Below are 18,967 nucleotides of genomic sequence, written 5' to 3'. Positions count from 1 at the left end.
GTTGATTGTATCAAAAATAATAGTCATCTAAAATTGGAAGAGGGTGCATTCAAATGGAAATTAAAAGTTTTAGTGCCCTTTTTAAGTGACCAAAAAGTTTGTAGGTTAATTAGCCCCACTTGGGGTGTGTTTCTATAGGGGGAAATTTCCAGGGGTCATCTTTCCAGGGAAAATTTTACACTGGAGGGATTTGACAGAATTCCCATGCAACACCCTTTTTATTATCCTTACTTTCTCTTGTCAACTTAATTTTGCATGTGGAGATGTCCTGGGGAAATTATCTGGGGGCTTTTTTCAGCATGTTTTGATTTCCAGGCGAAAATTGTGTGGAAGAAATTTTATAGGGGGGGCTTTCAGTGAGTATGGAACTGTCTGGAGGGTTATTTATAGAGGGAAATTTTTAAAGAAGTTAATTGTGAGGGGGGGATTTTTTATGTAGGGTGATCCAGATTCACCAGCATTATTTGAAAAACGATCAAAAATTAAATAAAAAAGCAAGTTTTTAAACTGAAAGTAAGGAGCAACATTAAAACTTAAAAATGACAAGAAATTATTCCATATATAAAGGGGTTGCCCCCTCCTCCAATACCTTGCTCTTTGTGCTTAAGTCTGACTGTTTAAAAGTACTAATAACCTTAGTGTAAATAGCAATGTATTAAGGGGGGAGGGGCAACCCCTCACTTACAGAACAATATCTGTTTGTTTTGAGTTTTAATGGTGTTCCTTATTTCAGTTTACAAAAAAAAACTTTTTTTTTCTAAATTTCATATTTTACCTCCAAGTTTGGACAATTTTAAAGTTATTTTGGTACTGTTACTAGTACCCAGGCAACACATGAGAAGTGAAGTTTCGTTAATGCTAATGAAATAAAACAAAATAGGATGAAAATATAATAGTTTATGAACAAATTTGAGCTATATATTTGCACATTAGGGGGGTAAAGCATAGCATATATTAAATATGGAACTTAACCTAGGTACCCCCCCCCCCCAAAAACTAAAGTTTAAATAGTTTCTGGAGTGAGAAACCCTTGTTTATGCTGCGTGAGACATCCAATTACTGGGTAATGGCTAGCTGATTTCCAATTTTCTTGATTTGTGTTGCCTGGCTAATAGAACTGCACTGTTTTTTTTTTCACATTTACGTAATTAAAGCCATAAAAAGTAATACACTAGTAGTAGCCATAAAAAGTTGGCCAACTAGTTGAGTGAAACTTGCATAAATGGATCCACATCCCAAATTATGGCCAAGAAAACTGTTGAAAGCCCCTACCTTCATCCATATCCACTTGTAAGGCTTTAAAAATCTTGCAAAGTCAGGTCTTAACTTTGAGGAAAAGTTTCAAGCTCAGCTAGAACTAAATGTGATCATTTTCACAGATTTCTTCAAACCCCGCAAATGGTGAAGGAGTGGTAGTAGAGATTGAAAACTCCTTTCCAGGCTATTCTCTGGGCTGTAGATCCATTCCATATTTCTTTGACCACACTCTATTTTGGTTTAAGACTTGGGGAAGTTCACTTCCAGTGCAAATAAATGTTACATTTGGATTCAGGATGAAATCTTGATTTTAAGATATCTGATTTACAAAGTGTTAACACTTTGTAAAATTTACAAAGTGGTCTCTGATTGGTCAGCTGTTAATTAGTTACCAATGTAAACAGTAACAGTAAATGCAAACAGTTTTAAATTTTTTATTGAGTTTTTATGTAATATTGTATTCTTTTTGGGATTATGTTACATTTTTTGAAGCTTATATTACTGACGTGCAGATACGGTGAATGTAGCACTAGATGCATTCATTAACAGCCCACTAAGGACCCTCAAAGATGGTGGTAAATTTTTCGCAGTTCATATTATTCGTGACTTAGGAATAAAGTGAACATACCATTCGATGCCCCTTTTTATGCTCTTTACAAATATAATAGTCATTTTTGTCGCAAATGAATTTCACCCCCACTCCTATATATATATATTATAGGGGTATATAAATTTTATATTGGTACACAAATATATATCAAATCGTATATATTTGCACATTAGGGGGGGTTGGAGGAAAGTTTAAAATCACCTCATTTGCATCAGAAATAAATTACCCCCACCCCCCTAATGTGCAAATATATACCCTGAATTGGTACATATAAGGGTGGGGGTAAGATTCATTTGTGACAAAAATGATTATTATATTTGGAAAGAGCATAAAAAAGACATCCAGTGGTATGTTTACTTGCTTTATTTGTAAGTCAATAATAGGAAAAGCGAAAAATTTACAAAGATGGTAGTTTCTTCTCTTATTCCTGGCTATATAAAAGGGTTAAAAACAACAATTCCATTATGTGCTGAATAGTTTTAGTTGACTCGTTTAAACTATAGCTTCACTATATTTATCCCCCTCCCCCCGTCCCTCCCTTATGTGCTGATATATTGCCCGAATTATGTATTTCCATGTCTCTTCTGGTTCGTTGTTTCGTCTATGTTGGTTCAATTTCACGGGTAAACCAGTTTTACCAAGAGTTATGCTAACAGCGGTATCTGAAATAAGAGAAATAAAGTATAAGCTTTGAGGGTCCTTGGAAGGCTAAAAATTGAATTTCCTAATAAAGCGAATGTTATATTCAAAAAGAGCATCAAGAGGTCAGTAGTATAAATTACCACAATTTTACCGGATTAATATATGCTATATCAGATTTTACGAATGAAGATTAATCAGAAACTTGAAGATTACAAAATTTTAATGTTGGGAATAGGCTCTTACACGCCATCTTTAAAGATGAGTTTCGTGTTATCTAGAGGTACCGTTGTTTTCATCACCTATCATCAACAGAAGCTTCCGCCTTCTCCCAGCCATTTTAGTTTACTTGTTCTCCAGCTTTTGACAGGGGAGGTCGGTATAGTGAGATTTTTTATTTTTTTAAAAGTGAAATTTGTGAGCTAGGCTATCGATGGATAGATGGTTAATCAGCAGTACGATTAATGTGTATCATCCGTTAGAATAATGGAGATAACCTAACCTGGATTTAGATGACATTCTGGAACTTCATTTACGTGGCATTGCTACCGGTTATGTAATTTTGATTGCATTAGGTAGAGTTACCGGAATAACAGGCCTCGTCTGTTTAAACCTTTAAAATGTTTGTGAATCTTTTAAGGTGTGACAGAAGATAGCACTTAGTATAGGTCTTTTGGTAAATATTTAGCAGTTAATATTATTGACTTAGGAATAAAGTGAACATACTACACAATGCCTTTTTTTATGCTCTTTATGAACATAGTAATCATTTTTGTTGGAAATGAATTTTATCCACACCACTATACATAACAATTCAGAGTATAATAATAAGAAAACTTATGCACTTGAAATGTGTGTTAAAGCTCTTATTCATACAATTTATATGATCTATAATTTAGAGAAATGCATAATGCACATGTCTGTATGCCTATCTGCATGAACTTCAGAAATAAAAACTAGGTTGACTGCTAGGGTGATTTTGTTAAACTATGGGTAAATTTGGAAGTATTTTATGAAAATATTTTAGTAGCCTCTTAGTTAAAGTTTTAATGTGTAGTACTAATGTAAGAATTGTTTTCCTAGCATGTTTCTGTCAACAGCCCTAGTTCTTGCTTAACTAAATCAATTCTGTCAAGGGTATTTGTTTAGCCTTGTCACCTGATAAGGAGACATGTTAAGAAAACAATTCTTACTTTAAAATATGTATAATGATCTTAGTTCTTATATTATCCAATGGGAGAACCTTTATCATCAAGTCTTTCCTCTAAAAATCCTTCTTTTTCCAGCTTTAAATAAAAAGTTTTCAAAACCCATGCCACTGAGATTCAATGCTTAAGTCTTTTTAAATTGCCGCCTAATAAGTTCTTTTATAGATAGCATTCATGCCAGTCTTTAGCGTTCATATTTTGATATTCACCCTTTACCACTGCTCTTTTTAAATAAAAGGTATTAAAATGACTGGCATCAACGCTCTCTATAAAACAAATTCTTCGGTGGTAATTTATAGCGGCAATTTAAAAAGACTTAAGCATTGAATCTCAACATCTAGTACCTGCCCTCCAATTTTTTTGGTCATTTAAAAAAGGCACTAGAACTTTTAATTTCCATTCAATGAGCCCTCTTGTGATGTTCTAGCACCCCTGGGTCAATACAATCACCCCTGGATAGTAGAAAAAAACAACAAATAAACTTGCATCTGTGATGTTTTTTCTGGCAATAGAATAAAAAATTCTACTTTTTTGTAGATAGGAGCTTGAAACCTACATAGTAGGGTCCTCTGATATGCTTAATTTGATTATGTGATTTTCATTGAGATCACTTGATTTTTGGGGGCTGTTTACCTTTTTTCGAAAATTGGGAAAGTTTTCTCAGGCTTGTAGCCTTTGATGGGTAACATTAAACCTAATGAAATTTATATAGCCTTTGTGAAATCAGCATAAAAAGCCAATTCTTTTGATATATCTATTGGTATCAAAATTCTGTCTTTTATAGTTTTGGTTATTATTGATCTGGTCCACTCCTTACTTACAATTTGTTACCACAAACTGTTTGATATTTAGGTTTTGATATCAATATTTGGTCCAATGTATCAACATCAATATATAATATAGACAAACATTGGTGAAACTTGCCTCCTGCCCTGCACTGTAGCAAATTAAACCTGTGTTTTCTACAGGAAATTTTAGGCTGGGGAATTGGCTAAAATTCTTTTTTCACACTCGATAAGTGAAGTTTGGTGGAAAAAAAATATGATGAAGATATAAGCTTAGAAACAGATTTGGGCTATATATTTGCACATTAGGGGGGGGGGGTCGCATAGCATATGCAAACGACCTATCCAAATTTCCAAATAAATACTTCAATAAAATACAGCTACAATTTATTATCTATCCAAGCCAAAACTAATTGTTAGCTATAAAGAAGTTGCTTGACCAGTTTTTGTCTCATGTTTGCATCATTGGCAATCAAAATTCTCGAGTGTGTATTATATAACCAACAAGTGCCAACTTTGCCAACTAAATTTAATTTGTGCAATTGTTCAAGGGAAAGTTTCCAACAGGGTTAGAATTGTCTTGAGGTTTTTTCCATGGGGGGGGCAATTTACTAGAGTCTAACAGAGACTCTATCAATGCTTTCCTCATTAACAAGCATGGCATATATTAAATATGTAACCTAACCTAGGTACCTCCCCCCTAAACCCCAAAAAACAATCGTTTACATATTGTAAACTCAATGAGAAACCATGCTTTGCCATAAATTTATCTAGTAAATACACGTTTGTCTGGTTTCTTTGTACATTCTATAGCGCTGGTTAAGTTATAATGTACAAGTACCGCTTAAATATTGTAAATGCAATGAGAAATCACACTTTGCAATCAATTTAAATAGGAAATACCCATTTAAAGGGTTTCCTTGTACAGTCTATAGCGCTGGTTTAGCATAAGTACCAAATAAACTCATCCATAACAAATAAATTTATATATATATATATATATATATATATATATAATTTCACACAGAATAAAGCTTCTGCTTTCAAGTCCCAACATATAATTAGTTCATGAACAAAATGAAAAAATTCATTAAACTACATAATTAATTTTAATCTGTGGATACACACTTTAGTGCTACAGTAATAAGAGAAGAACCAACTTGGTTCTTATCTGATGAGTTCTGTCTTCCAGTTCATTAAACTTGTCAGCTTAACACCATAAACTGTCATCAATGTCAAGTTACAACTGAAAAGCTTATAATCAACTTGTTATTTTAATTTTCAGTGCAAGCACCTTCGCTAAGTGGTATAAACATGTTCACGTGTAAATAAAAAAAACTCGAGTTTGTTTATTTTAGTTTTACTACCATTAAAGGGTGTATCCAGGATTCTGTTGGGGGTGGGGGGGGGGGTGCAATAAGACCACCATAAAAAAATTTTGAAACTATATTTATGCTTCTTTAATATGTCTCTGTGCTAGAGAAACATTTTTTTTTGGGGGGGGGGAGGGGTGGGGGTTCAATCCCCTAATCCTGCTTCCTGGATACGGTCTTGCTATAGTTAATATATTTTTTTTTATGTAAATGCTGAAATGACCAATAACATTCAAGAAAAACTCGGAGATCCAACCTAACATTTAATTGGTGACAAATGTATACAATTTAGATATTGCCTATGCAACCAGTCTTATCAAACAGTTTGTGGTGACGAACTGTAAGTAAGAAGCTAGCCAGCTTAATACTAACTGAAACTCTAAAAAACTGAATTTTGATACCAATAGATATATAAAAAAATGGATTTTTATGCTGATTTCAAATAAATCAGTTTTGTTTTACCCATCAATTAAATTTAGTTTTACCCATCAAAGGTTGTTGTTTCCCAAGGGTTATTGTATAGAATATTGGGAGAGGGCTCATTTGAACAGATATTATAAGTTCTAGTGCCCTGTTTAAGTGACCAGAAAGATTGGAGAGCAACTGAACCCCCTCCCACGCTCATTTCCCCCCCATGTTATCTGATCCAAATTTGAGCCATTTTGTTCAGTATAGTTGAAAGATAAAACAACTATGTCTTTAGCTGTAAAATAACCCCCCACAGTCCGTTAGGAGAGGCCTGTAAGTTATGAAATTTGTCTATTTTTTACAGGTTGTTTTTGATATTGGGAAGTATGTACATTTTTTTGGAGGGCGGGGGATGTTCCGGGATACTGGGGGCAAGGCTGTACCCAGGATTTTTTTCAGAGGGGTGTTTACTGAAAAAAAAATTTCAGGTGGGTTTTACACAAAAAAACTCAAAAAATGCATACTAAATTTGTTTATCTCCATTTTTGATATATTTTTACGAATCAGACAAACATTTCTGGGGGGGTGTCAAACCGAGTAACCTCCTCCCCTGGATACAGCCCTGACTGGGGGATTTGAATGAATTACTATACAAAATTCTTTTTAATTGTCCAGGGCAATTATCCAGAGGTTTTTTTCTGTGTGTTTTGTTTTAGCCAAAAACAAAATAAACTATAGCCAATCATAACATATCATAGGCATGCTACATACTTGAAGTTTCAATTATTTTTAATGAGATAGGTTTAATTATAATAGCATAGGAAAATTCAAGAAAGACGCCTTCTTTCAAACCAAACCACTTTTGTCTTAATTTTCTGGTACTAGTATGATTGCTTAGCTCATTAGAGCGCTACAGCCTTATTTAGACAGAACCCTTTCCAGGACCAATTTATGACTAAGGAAACCTTGTTTACTGACTATGAGTCAGAAATTAGAAATTAGTCCACAACAAAACAAAAAAATGAAAGCTAACCAAAAACGGAGTATTTTTACCACACTTCAAAATGGTGGCTGGTGTTTGAATCACGGAGGCTTGTTTATTTGTTGCTTTTTCCCAGGAGTGATCGTATATCCTGGGAGAGTGCTGATTCAAATGGATATTAAAAGTTCTTGTGCCCTTTTTAAGTGACCAAAAAGATTGGAGAGCAACTGGACCCCCTCCCATGCTCATTTCCTCCCAAAATTATCTGATCAAAATTTTGAGATAGCCTTTTTGTTCAGTATAGTTAAAAGATCTAAGAACTATGTCTCTCAAGACTGTACCCAGAGTGGGGGGTTATTGGGTTTGAACCCCTCACCACCCCGAAACGGTTGGTTGACTTATAAAAACGTTACCAAAATGTATTAAAACAAATTTTGTATGCGGCGTTTGAGTTTTTTTGTGTAACCCCCCCCCCCTCCCCCCCCAAAAAAATCTTGGGAGTAAAACTCCCTCCCAAAAAAAAATCATGGGTACGGCCTTGATGTCTTTAGCTGTAAAATCACCCCTCAAAGTCCATGGGGAGAGGCCTGTAAGTTATGAAATTCGTCCATTGCTTACATGTAGTATTTGTTATTGGGAAGTATGCACAAATTTTTTTTGGGGTGGGCTGATCTTGGGATATATTTCTATGAGTAGAATATTTCATGGGGAGGGAAATTCATAATTTTCACAGAAGGGGGCTTTTCTGGAGGGATCAAGAAACCAATTAGAGATTAGTCTTATTCAAATGAAAGGATACAAAGGAGACTTTTTTAGGTTGAATTGTCTGCAAGCAATTTTACAGAGAGGAGGGATTCTCAGCAAAAATGAAACTGGCTGGAGGGAATTTGACAGGGAGAGGGTGCACTTCATATTGGATAAGATTTTTTTTATCTTTTTCTTTGTTTTCTGGGAAATAATTTTCACGAAAGGGGGCTTTTCTGGAGGGATCAAGAAACCGATTAGAGATTATATTATTATTCAATTGAATGGGTACAAAGGTGAATTTTTTAGGTTGAATCGTCTGAAAGCAATTTTACAGAGAGGAGGGATTCTCAGCAAAAATGAAACTGGCTGGAGGGAATTTGACAGGGAGAGGGTGCACTTTATATTGGATAAGATTTCTTTTATCTTTTTGTTTGTTTTCTGGGAAATAATTTTCACGAAAGGGGGCTTTTCTTGAGGGATCAAGAAACCGATTAGAGATTAAAGTCTTATTCAAATGAAAGGATACAAAGGAGAATTTTTTAGGTTGAATCGTCTGAAAGCAATTTTAGAGAGGTGGGATTCTCAGCAAAAACGACCCCAGCGGGAGGGAATTTGACAGGGAGAGGGTGCACTTCACATTGGATAAAATTTCCACATATGAGTTTTCCGTGACGGGGAGGGGTCTATTTCATAGAGGGTCAGCCAGATCCACCGGTATTATTTGAAAAACGAACACAAACTATTCTATATATGAAGGGTTGCCCCTCCTCAATACCTTACCCTTTATGCTAAAGTTCTAAAAAGTTCTGTTTACTAAAGTTACAGAACTGAAGTTTAAAGTTCTGTTTACTAAAATCGAAACACGGGTGCCATTTAATTACAATAGGATGCTTTTTTTAAAAGTGCTAACAGCTTTAGCGTAAAGAGCAGGCCGTTAAGGAAGAGGCCTTATCATATACGGAATAAATCTGCCAAAATTAATATGAAAAATTAGTTTTAATTTTTCATGTACGGTGAGCCAAATTCGGGCATGCATTAGTTGAAAAACTTTCAGAAAGTAAATTTTAAAAAAGCTGAGTTTTTTTACTGAAAGTAAGGAGTGCCATTAAAACTTAAAACAAACAAAAATTATTCTGGATATGAAAGGGACTGTCCCCTCCTCAATGCCTTGCTCCTTAAGCTTAAGTTTTTTTAAGTTTTATTGTTTTAAAAAGTAGAGTTGCTACACAGAGTCAAAATTTAGCGTAAAGAGAGAGGTGTTGAGGAGGGGACATCCCCTTTCATATACAAAATAATTTCTGTTCGTTTTAAGTTATAATGTCACTCCTTACTTACAGTTAAAAAAACTAAAAAAAAATTAATTCTATAGATTAAAACTTAATCATTTGGGTTGGGAGCAGAGTAGTAAAATTTGTCCATGTTATTCTTGTGCGTGTTATTCCATGTTATTACACTGGCTTTTTGGCGCAAAACTACCGTAATTCTGTATTTAGCTCATTAGAAGAAAATCCCTTTTCGTATACAATTGTTGGTTTCTTTGAAAACACTGTCAAATTTATAAATCACAACAAAAACGGATACACGCTGAACCTTGTTTTTGCAATGACAGGTTGTAACTTACCTTCAATATTTATTTGCATTGCCACTTACCCATATTTTGTTTTTATTTCCAATTGGCTTGAATAGCCTAAGTTATTTTTGTACAAATTTTCCTTCATGACGTCTTTCACCAAGAAGGCAGATAAAAGGTGGGGATGTTGTTACTACACTTGCATTGCGTCATGCAGTAGTAAAATAGGGGCGGTGCAAAAACCTGTATCTGTTTTTCCAGAATGCCAAAGAAAAGTGATACTTTACGAAAAGAGGTCTTTTACCCTAGTAAAAATCTGTTACATCTATTAAAAGAGATTTGTCAAAATATTGAAAACAAAACATTACTCTTTGTGAAATTTCTTGAGCAGTTGTTGTCTCGTGTCAAGCAGAGAATGATTTTACACTGCAAGCATATCCATCTTGACCTTTTGCAGCATCCAGGCCTTCTGCACCAGGCTGCATTTGCCAAGTCACAAAATTCTGGTAGATGCAGTGCAGCTCTGGCATATGGTGGATGGATTGGCCTCTTTTTCACACTCAAAACAGGGTGTTGAGTTTCATAAAGAGTTCTTCATTGCTATTTTCTTGACCTCGTGACTCCGAGCTTCCAGAATTGAGCAAAAACTCGGCCACGTTGAAACAGAGGTCAATGAGATGTTTGAGGTCACCAGAAACTTCTGGGCCATGGCACTTAAGCTCATAAAATGCATTGGCTAGTGCAGCATCCACAAAATGATGAAACAGACGCATAGTCCATTTTTTAGTACATGTCTCAAACTGGTAATAGCTGACCATGCAATCCGCAAGGTTTACCCCACCCATGTAAGTGCTGTCGTTGGAGACTACTCGTGGACATTTGACCTGCAGGTAAGACCCCTGGCACTTGTCATTCCATTTGACCTCTGTCTCCTCTTCTTTACCTTTGCAGTTTGAAGACATGAGAAACACTTTGTTATCATACCAGTGGGTCACGGCTACTTTTCTATCTGAGTGCACAGAAATGCCAGAGGTTCCTCTACCCTTTCTTTTCAAGATTGCTGAATCAACAATTAACTTCAGGTTCAACCGGATTGTGAAGAATCTTTCTTGAGTCATCTTTTGTGATAGGGCTTCCACCCTAAACTTCCCAGACCAGTACATGCAGATCCGAGGAAACTTGAGGTTCCCCATCAGGATGACAATGCCAAGGAAAATTTTCAGCTCGTCTGGAGTTGCATTTAAGCTTTTGTTGTGGACCAACTGATAGTTGTAGTTCATGCAAAAAGCTGTTCGTTCAAAGAAGCTCTCTGGGTAATATTGAAAAAAGAATTATCCTGTACTACACTCTTTGTGGTCCTGGAAATAAGTAGAGTCCATGTCCATGGCATGATGATTATTGAACTACCAAGACTTCCTCCAGGACAAGGTTGCTATAATTTATAATTTGATTAGTTATAATTTAAACTAATTGTTTGATATTAAGACAGGTACAAATAGTCCATCTTGAGGTCATTTGCATTGCCCAGTAAAAAAAATACCAGCATTTGGATTCTTGGATAAAACAGTCAACGCTAGTCTGTAATTGCTGTATAAATTTAAGTTTTTGGTCAATATTTTGGTTCGAGGAATAATAAGAAAAACTGCTGCTACTATTATTATGTTAAAAGGATGGGGGAGAACCTTTGGTCAGACTAAGCCAGATGATTTCATCATGCCTAGAAAGGTTAGGAGTGAAAATGAATTTTGGCTGAAGGTTATTTTGAGCAAAGAACAAAATACCTCCCCCCTTTTCTGAGAGGGTTGTCGGAAGGGTGAAGCTTAATGAACTGGGAGTAATTATTTATTTTAAGGAGTTCAGGCTTTTGTGCCTGAACCTGTTACTTCTATGATGTTAATATTCTGAATTCCAGTGATACCCCTTAGTTCAGTTAGTTTTTTGAAGTTTAGGCTCTCGGCATTGGTAAGTAGGAACTTACTTCGAAAACTTGACTAAGTAGCATATTGAGACATTTTTTCAGTTTGGGGCCGGGGGTTAAGGGATAGGTTTTCAGCAATATTGGTACTTATACATTAGAGATAAGATATTTATTTCAAAAAGATCAGTATCACAAGCCCACAAAGGGCCGAATTCGGACTTTGGAGTCGACATTATAAATGGTTGCACTAAAACAGGCAAAAATGCAAAAAACAACAAAAAAATAGAAAAATCATTATGAACAATCATTTAACAGTCAATAACTAAAACTGTAGAAAGTCAATTAAAAAGTTAAAAAGATAAAAACTGGTCAAACTAAACTTACACAAATACGAATCGGAAAAAGAATTAGAACGGACATAAAAAAAGGAAGGGGGGGAAGAAGCGAATATACATAAAAAAAAGAGCTAGACATAAATGAATATATAAATTAAAAGGGACACTAAGAAAGTGTCAATAATCCAACTACAGTAAGTCAATAAAAGAGTTAAAAATAAAAACTGGTCAAGAAGAGGCGTGGGACAAAAAGAGGGGGAAAAAGAAACTATTGGGACATTTTATTCATTTTTCTGTAATAAAGGGGACAAAAGTTCTTTCGTATCTCGAAGTAACGCAGCGACTGGGGGACAAAACAGGGATGGGCTCAGAAACAGCTCGAGGCGGCCGTAATCTGGATGGAGAGTGACGTTTGGGGAAAATACTTGCCGTCCGAGGGTTTGTTATGCATTTTTTGCAAAACGGAGGCACAAATTCTTTCTTCGTCTCTCGAGTGTCTCTAGTTTTGAAATATTTAACAAATGCAAATATGGTATCTTGCCCTCTTTAAAGTTAATTCTTAGAGCTCTCTTTTGGACATGTTCAATTTTTTGTGTTGCTTCAGTTGAGAGGCCAGGGTGCCACACAGGACAAGCATACTCGAATATGGGACGCACAAAAGAAATGTATACTTGATTGTAACACCAAGGAGTTTAAGAGATGTGACAGAGGCTTCAGGAGGAATAGGAGGAAGAAAAAGGGGAGGGGATTTAAGGAAACTTACTGAGACTATTGCGGATTTAGAAGGGTTAACTGTCTTGTCAAGGGACGAGGCCTCACAGACAATATCTTGGAGTATGCCCATTGGGTTGCTAAACATGTTTTTATGACATATCTCTAAAACTGTCAAGTCATTGACAAATTTCCACCTATTGTCATAAAGGGTTGAAAGGGTGTTAATCATAAGAGAAAAAAGGAGAGGGCCTAGAATAGTCCCCTGAGGAATGCCATTAAATATGGGGAGATGATCTGTGAAGCAATTTAGATATTTAACTGCTTGAGATCTATTAGAGAGAAAAGAGGCAACGAGCTTAACAAGGACAGTTTAAATGTAGAATTCCTTTATAAGTTTATCTATGAGTAAATTGTGGTTAATCAAATCGAAAGCTTTTTGAAGATCAATAGAAATCAGATTAAGCCAAGTGGTAGGTTTTTCAAGTAATTTAGGCATGGTATCAACAAGATGGATCAGGTAATGAGAGGTTGATGTGGATTTGAGATTACCAAACTGTCTAAGATCAATGATTGGGAGGACTTTCATCTTAAGCCAGTCTGCGAGAAAACTTTCATACAATTTAAAAAAAATTGAGGTGAGGGTAATAGGACGAACGCCATCAAAGCCAGGCTTCCCATTTTTCTTTTTGATTGGGGTAATAAAACCTTGTTTCCAATACCGAGGGAACTGTCCAGATTCGGTAATTTCATTAAACTGGATGGATAGGGGTTTTGAGAGGTAATCCCTGAAAGCTTTACTCAGAGGAACAGGATTATCTAAAGGACAAATGCTTGATCGTTTTAGTTTTTCTATTTTTTTTACAACATCAAGTTGAGAAATATGTGGGAGTGAAAAAGGATCAGGAATATCTGGAAATACGCAAACTAGTGGTGGGAGACTGAATAATAGAGGCCAGAAACTTCTTGAGGTCATTAGCTGTGGTCTTTGGAGGTTCATTTATATTAAAATTTAGTTGTTCTTGACTCTTGCCGGTAAGTTTTTTTAATTTCAGAGTATAGTTCTTTGGTTTATCATGGCGCAAGTATTTAATTTTATTTTTATATCAGGCTTGGGCATCTTTTCTAATTTGACTTTATAATTCCTTTCTTAAATTATTTGCTTCAGCTAAATTACCAGTGTTAAATAAGCTTATTTTAGTGCGGATTAACCATTATATTTGATTGGTTATGGAAACACAATGAGTAGGAATTAATTAGTTTTTTGTGAAAAATCAAAATTTTGTCATCAAGGTTATTAGAATTATCAAGGTCTGACCAACTTTCACTGGTCAGCCATGATCCATATGAAAAAAGGCCTGTGTCACTGAGGGGACGGCAAACCCCAATGGAGGTAGTAAAGGAATGTTCAATGGCTGAAGAGGGAGAAAAAAGAAGACAATAGTGGTAACTGCCTCCTAATGGTGGTAGCGCCCGCGGGGAGTTGTAATACTTACTCATGTTTGAACAAATAACATCCAGAGAGGTGTTACCTTTTGTTGTAGATATTTTAACCAGTTGTTTAATATTAAGAGAGGTGCAGATAGAGTCCATCTTCAGGTCATTCGCATCACCAAGTACGAATATACCAGTGTTCGGATACTTCGATAACACAAAGTCAGAACTTGTAAAAAATCGTTGTATAAATTTGCGTTTCTGATCAATACTTTGGTTAGGGGAATGATAAAAGACAATAGTTAGCATTAGATTAAAAGTGCGGGAACGTACTGTTGTTCTAAGGCTCAGCCATAGAATTTCATCATAATCTGATAAGTTGGGGTGGTGATTACTTTAGGCTGGAGGTTAACTCGGATAAAAAATAATATACCACCCCCTTTTTTCCCGAGAGGGTGATCGGGAGGGCGACGTTTTATAAACTGAGTATAATTGCTGATTTTTAGGAAATCTGGGTTCCGGGACTGAACCTCTGTCACAGCAATAATATTAATTTTATGAATTTCAGAGATACCCTCGAGTTCGGTAATTTTATCAAAATGATATCAAGATGATGGTGAGGGAGGGATGTATGGTGGGGGTTGTCTGAGAGGGGAGGGGTTGGGTTTGTTTCGGCAAATAACGGGTGGAGTCCAGAACCGGTCGGTAACTTGGACACACGGAGAAGAACGGAGTCGAAATGAAGTGGGTTTTTGGGAGCAATATGAGTGGGGGGGGGGGGAGTTTTAGGATGGTCCGAATTGAGTAAAGTGATTGTGGGGGTTGTACTGACTTAGCACGCGTAAGTACTTGGGGTCGGAGGATTGTTTCGAGGGATGGATTCCTGAGGTATACTGCTCTGTATCGGGTATGCAAGGGGTTTAAGACTGAAAGTCTAATGGAACACGAACCCTCTCCCACGGGGAGGGGGGTCGTGAATACTTGCGGCGTCACCCTAAAAAACGTTGGGCTTTAGACCTGCGCTCCAACCCTGAAGATGAATGTGCAAATGTACATAACTTATAAACACAAGAAAAAACAGAGCACAGATCGTCATGATCAAAAATAGGCTTAAAAGACTCACAGACTACCGAAATAAAATTACGACAAATATGTAGAAACTTGCATTGTTTGCGAAACGTGCAGAAACAATTATCAAAATGCTTACAGATCATATTTTCCTTTCTGCTTATTTTTGTATTTATTTCCCTTTTATCCATCACTTTCGTAATTTTTTCAAAAGTAATAACAATGTTATCGTCTGGTAATGTCTTTTCCATAACCTTGTTAATCCCTTTGTTTAGTTCATTATCGTCTGGTAATTTATGCAAAAAACCGGAAGTCACTGGACTCTTCGCGAACTCAAGGGCGTCATCAGTAGTCATACTAAGTCCTCTTGTAATTTCATGATTTTCGATTTAAGGGTTACTTGATTGTTTTCTAGATTGCAGAGTTCATCTTCCATAAGAAGGCGGTGGGAATTATGGGAGTTGATATTTTCACTTAATTTTTTAATTTCCAGATCACGTTCATAGAGTATATCGTTATCAATTTTTTGGTCATTGAGAAAAATGTCAACTTGTTTTTTCAAATCTTCTATGGCTACTTCATGGTCTGAATTATTCTCTAAATGGGAATTGTTTATTTAGCTCGGAGACCAGCCAGCTGTTTTATATGTTTAACATAGTCAACACAAGGGGGTACTTGGGTAGCTTGATTTTTGAAACTGATTTTGGGGTTGTAGGTTTTGTGGCAGACTTGGGTGTAGAGCGTGGTTTAGAGCCAGGGGGGAGAGAAAGTGGCGTTAAAGGTGGTTCAGGGTCATCATTCAAAGAAGGGGGTGACTGGCAGTTTAACCATAACCCCTCACCACATTATTTCCTCTCCTCAATAGAAATACCTGCACACTTTGGATGAAACCACTGTTGACACTGACTGCACTGCACTGTTCCACTAGCGGCACGAAGTCTGAACTCTGGGCATGTGAATTTCATGGGGCTTGACATAATAAACCCAGTTAAAATAGCTCGAAACTGGTCAATGGCTGAAATTTGGATTATTTTAACTTCCAAAACGAGTTTCAAAAATTTAACCCAGCATAGGTGTTTACAGGTCTAATGCCAGAAAGAGACTGAGGAACTGGAGATGAGCATGGCTGGTACCCATGAGATGGAGAGGAGCATGGGTACCAGCATTAGCTGGTACCCATGCAATATATTGTATAGAGAGATGCTAAAGGAAACTAGATAAATGGGTATCTGTCAATAGAGAATTGGATTGCAAATTATGATTTGTCATTGCATTTACAATATTTAAACTATTGTTTTTTTGGGTTAGGAGCGGAAAAGGTACCTAGGTGAGGTTATGTATTTAGTATATATTATGTTTTATCCCCACCCCCCTATTGTGCAAATATATACCTCAAATTTGTTTCTAAACTATTATATTTTCATTATCTTTTGTTTTATTTCTTTAGAGTTAACCAAACTTGACTTCTTGCATTGGTAACAGCTAATGCACTGCACTATTTATAACCTCCTGAGACCTGACCATAGAAATACTTTTCTGATTATGTTCATTTCTTTGTAGTTTACTTAAAAAAAATCATTTTGACCATTGATCAACTAAAAAAAAAGTTGAACCCCCCCCCTTCCCTCTGGAGGATATCCACAGGTGTGGACATTGGGTCCCTATCGATCTAAGAGTATAGTAAAAATAGGTTTCGTCTATTAAAAGAGATTTGTCAAAACGTTGAAAACAAAACATTACTCTTCATGAAATTTCTTGAAGCAGTTGTTGTCTCGTGTCAAGCAGAGAATGATTTTACCCTGCGAGCACATCCATCTTGACCTTTTGCAGCATCCAGGCCTTCTGCACCGGGCTGCATTCGCCAAGTCACAAAATTCTGGTAGATGCAGTGCAGCTCTGGCATATGGTGGAGGGATTGGCCTCTTTTTCACACTCAAAACACGGTGTTGAGTTTCACCCAATGGCTCTTCGTTGCTATTTTTTTGACCTCGTGACTCTGAGCTTCCAGAATTGAGCAAAAACTCGGCCACGTTGAAACGAAGATCAATGAGCTGTTTGAGGTCACCAGAAACTTCTGGGCCATGGCCCTTCAGCTCATGAAATGCATTGGCTAGTGCAGCATCCACAAAATGATGAAACAGACGCACAGTCCATTTTTTTGTACGCGTCTCAAATCGGTAATAGCTGACCATGCGGTCCACAAGGTCGACCCCACCCATGTAGGTGTTGTAGTCGGAGACTACTTGTGGACATTTGACCTGCACGTAAGACCCCTGGCGCTTGTCATATCGTTTTACCTCTTTCTCCTCTTCTATACCTTTGCAGTTTGAAGACAGGAGAACCACTTTGTTATCAAACCACTGGGTCACGGCTACTTTTCTATCTGAGCGCATAGACATGACAGAGGTTCCTCTGCCCTTTCTTTTCATTTCTGTTTCGGTAAAAAGCGTTGGACCGTTGGCACCCAAACGGTTCTTCATGATAGTTCCGGTCGCATTTATTTTTCTTTCAGCCAGCATGTCGAGTAGCTTAACAGACGAGAAGAATCGGTCAAAATAGAGGTATGTACCTTCTGGTAGGGTCTCAGACAAGCGCAGTACGATCCCAGCTGACAAGCCATGTGCTACCAGCTGTTCTCCCAGGGTGGTGGCTCCCTGGTAGATTTGGAAGTCAAGTATCAGCCCTGAGGAGCTGGCAAGGACAAAATTCTTTAATCCAACCGGATTGGGCTTGTTAGGGACATATTGCTTGAGAGTCGACATACCCTGGAAGCGTATCATCTGCTCGTCAATTGAATAGTTCCTGTCCCGTGGCAACTGGACACAGATATTCCTGAAGTTGTCAAGGATCGGCTGCACCTTCCAAAGCCTATTTTTGTTTTTTTTTTTGTCTGAGATTTCTGAATCAACAACAAACTTCAGGTTTGACCGGATTGTGAAGAATCTGTCTCGAGTCATCTTTTGTGATATGGCTTCCACCCTAAACTTCCCAGACCAGTACATGCGGATCCGAGGAAACTTGAGGTTCCCCATCAGGACGACAATGCCAACAAAAATTTTCAGCTCGTCTGGAGTTACATTCAAGCTTTTGTGGTGGGCCAACTGATAGTTGTAGTTCATGCAAAAAGCTATACGTTCGAAGAAGCTCTCCGGGTAATATTGCAAAATGAATTGTTCTGTACTCCAATCGTCGTGGTCCTGGAAATGAGCGGGGCCCACGTCCGGCCCACAATGATTATCGAACCGCCTAGACTTCCTCCAGGACAAGGTTGCTGCTACTTTGTCAGCCTTCAAGCGTTTGGCACGGGTTGCTAAGGGTGCGTTGTCATCAGATTCTTCACTTTCAACATTTGGAAGAACAGCATAACTGCTTGATGACAGAATGGCTGCAACAGCTGGTTCACCGTCAGAGTCTGAAGACGACAAGGAGTAGTTTTTTATACATTCCTCATCATCATCTAAATCAGAGATGTCCAGGTCACTCTCATCGAGCATTCCAAGGGCGTTATCAAGGGAAACTACAATAAAGGAACAGGTTTAGTAAGCTTGAAACTAATAGCTAGATAGATAGATAGATAGTGATTGGCAAAATAACTATCACAAACCCTAGTGGACCCAATTTGCATTTCTTAGTAAAAAAAAAAAAATACAATAACAACACATAGTTACCACTGTAACGAAAACACGACAGGTAACAGTCAGAAAATACAAAATACAAAAGTCATAAATATAGGTCATAACTATAAAATATTAAAAGATAAAATTTAAAAGATAAAAGATTAAAAGATAACATAATATAAAAACATAAAAAGGGTAACAAATAAAATAACCAAATATTCAACAATGAAAAAATAATATATACAAAATCGTTTAATTTTTAGCAGACTTACGGGTTGTGATTTTGGTTGATTTTATTTGCAAAA

This window comes from Artemia sp. Qi Xiang Cuo, chromosome 15 (genome assembly GCF_049724085.1).
Source record: "Artemia sp. Qi Xiang Cuo chromosome 15, ASM4972408v1, whole genome shotgun sequence".
In the NCBI taxonomy this organism is placed as follows: domain Eukaryota; kingdom Metazoa; phylum Arthropoda; class Branchiopoda; order Anostraca; family Artemiidae; genus Artemia; species Artemia sp. Qi Xiang Cuo.
The sequence above is the reverse complement of the archived record's forward strand: the minus strand, read 5'-3'. Positions refer to the sequence as shown.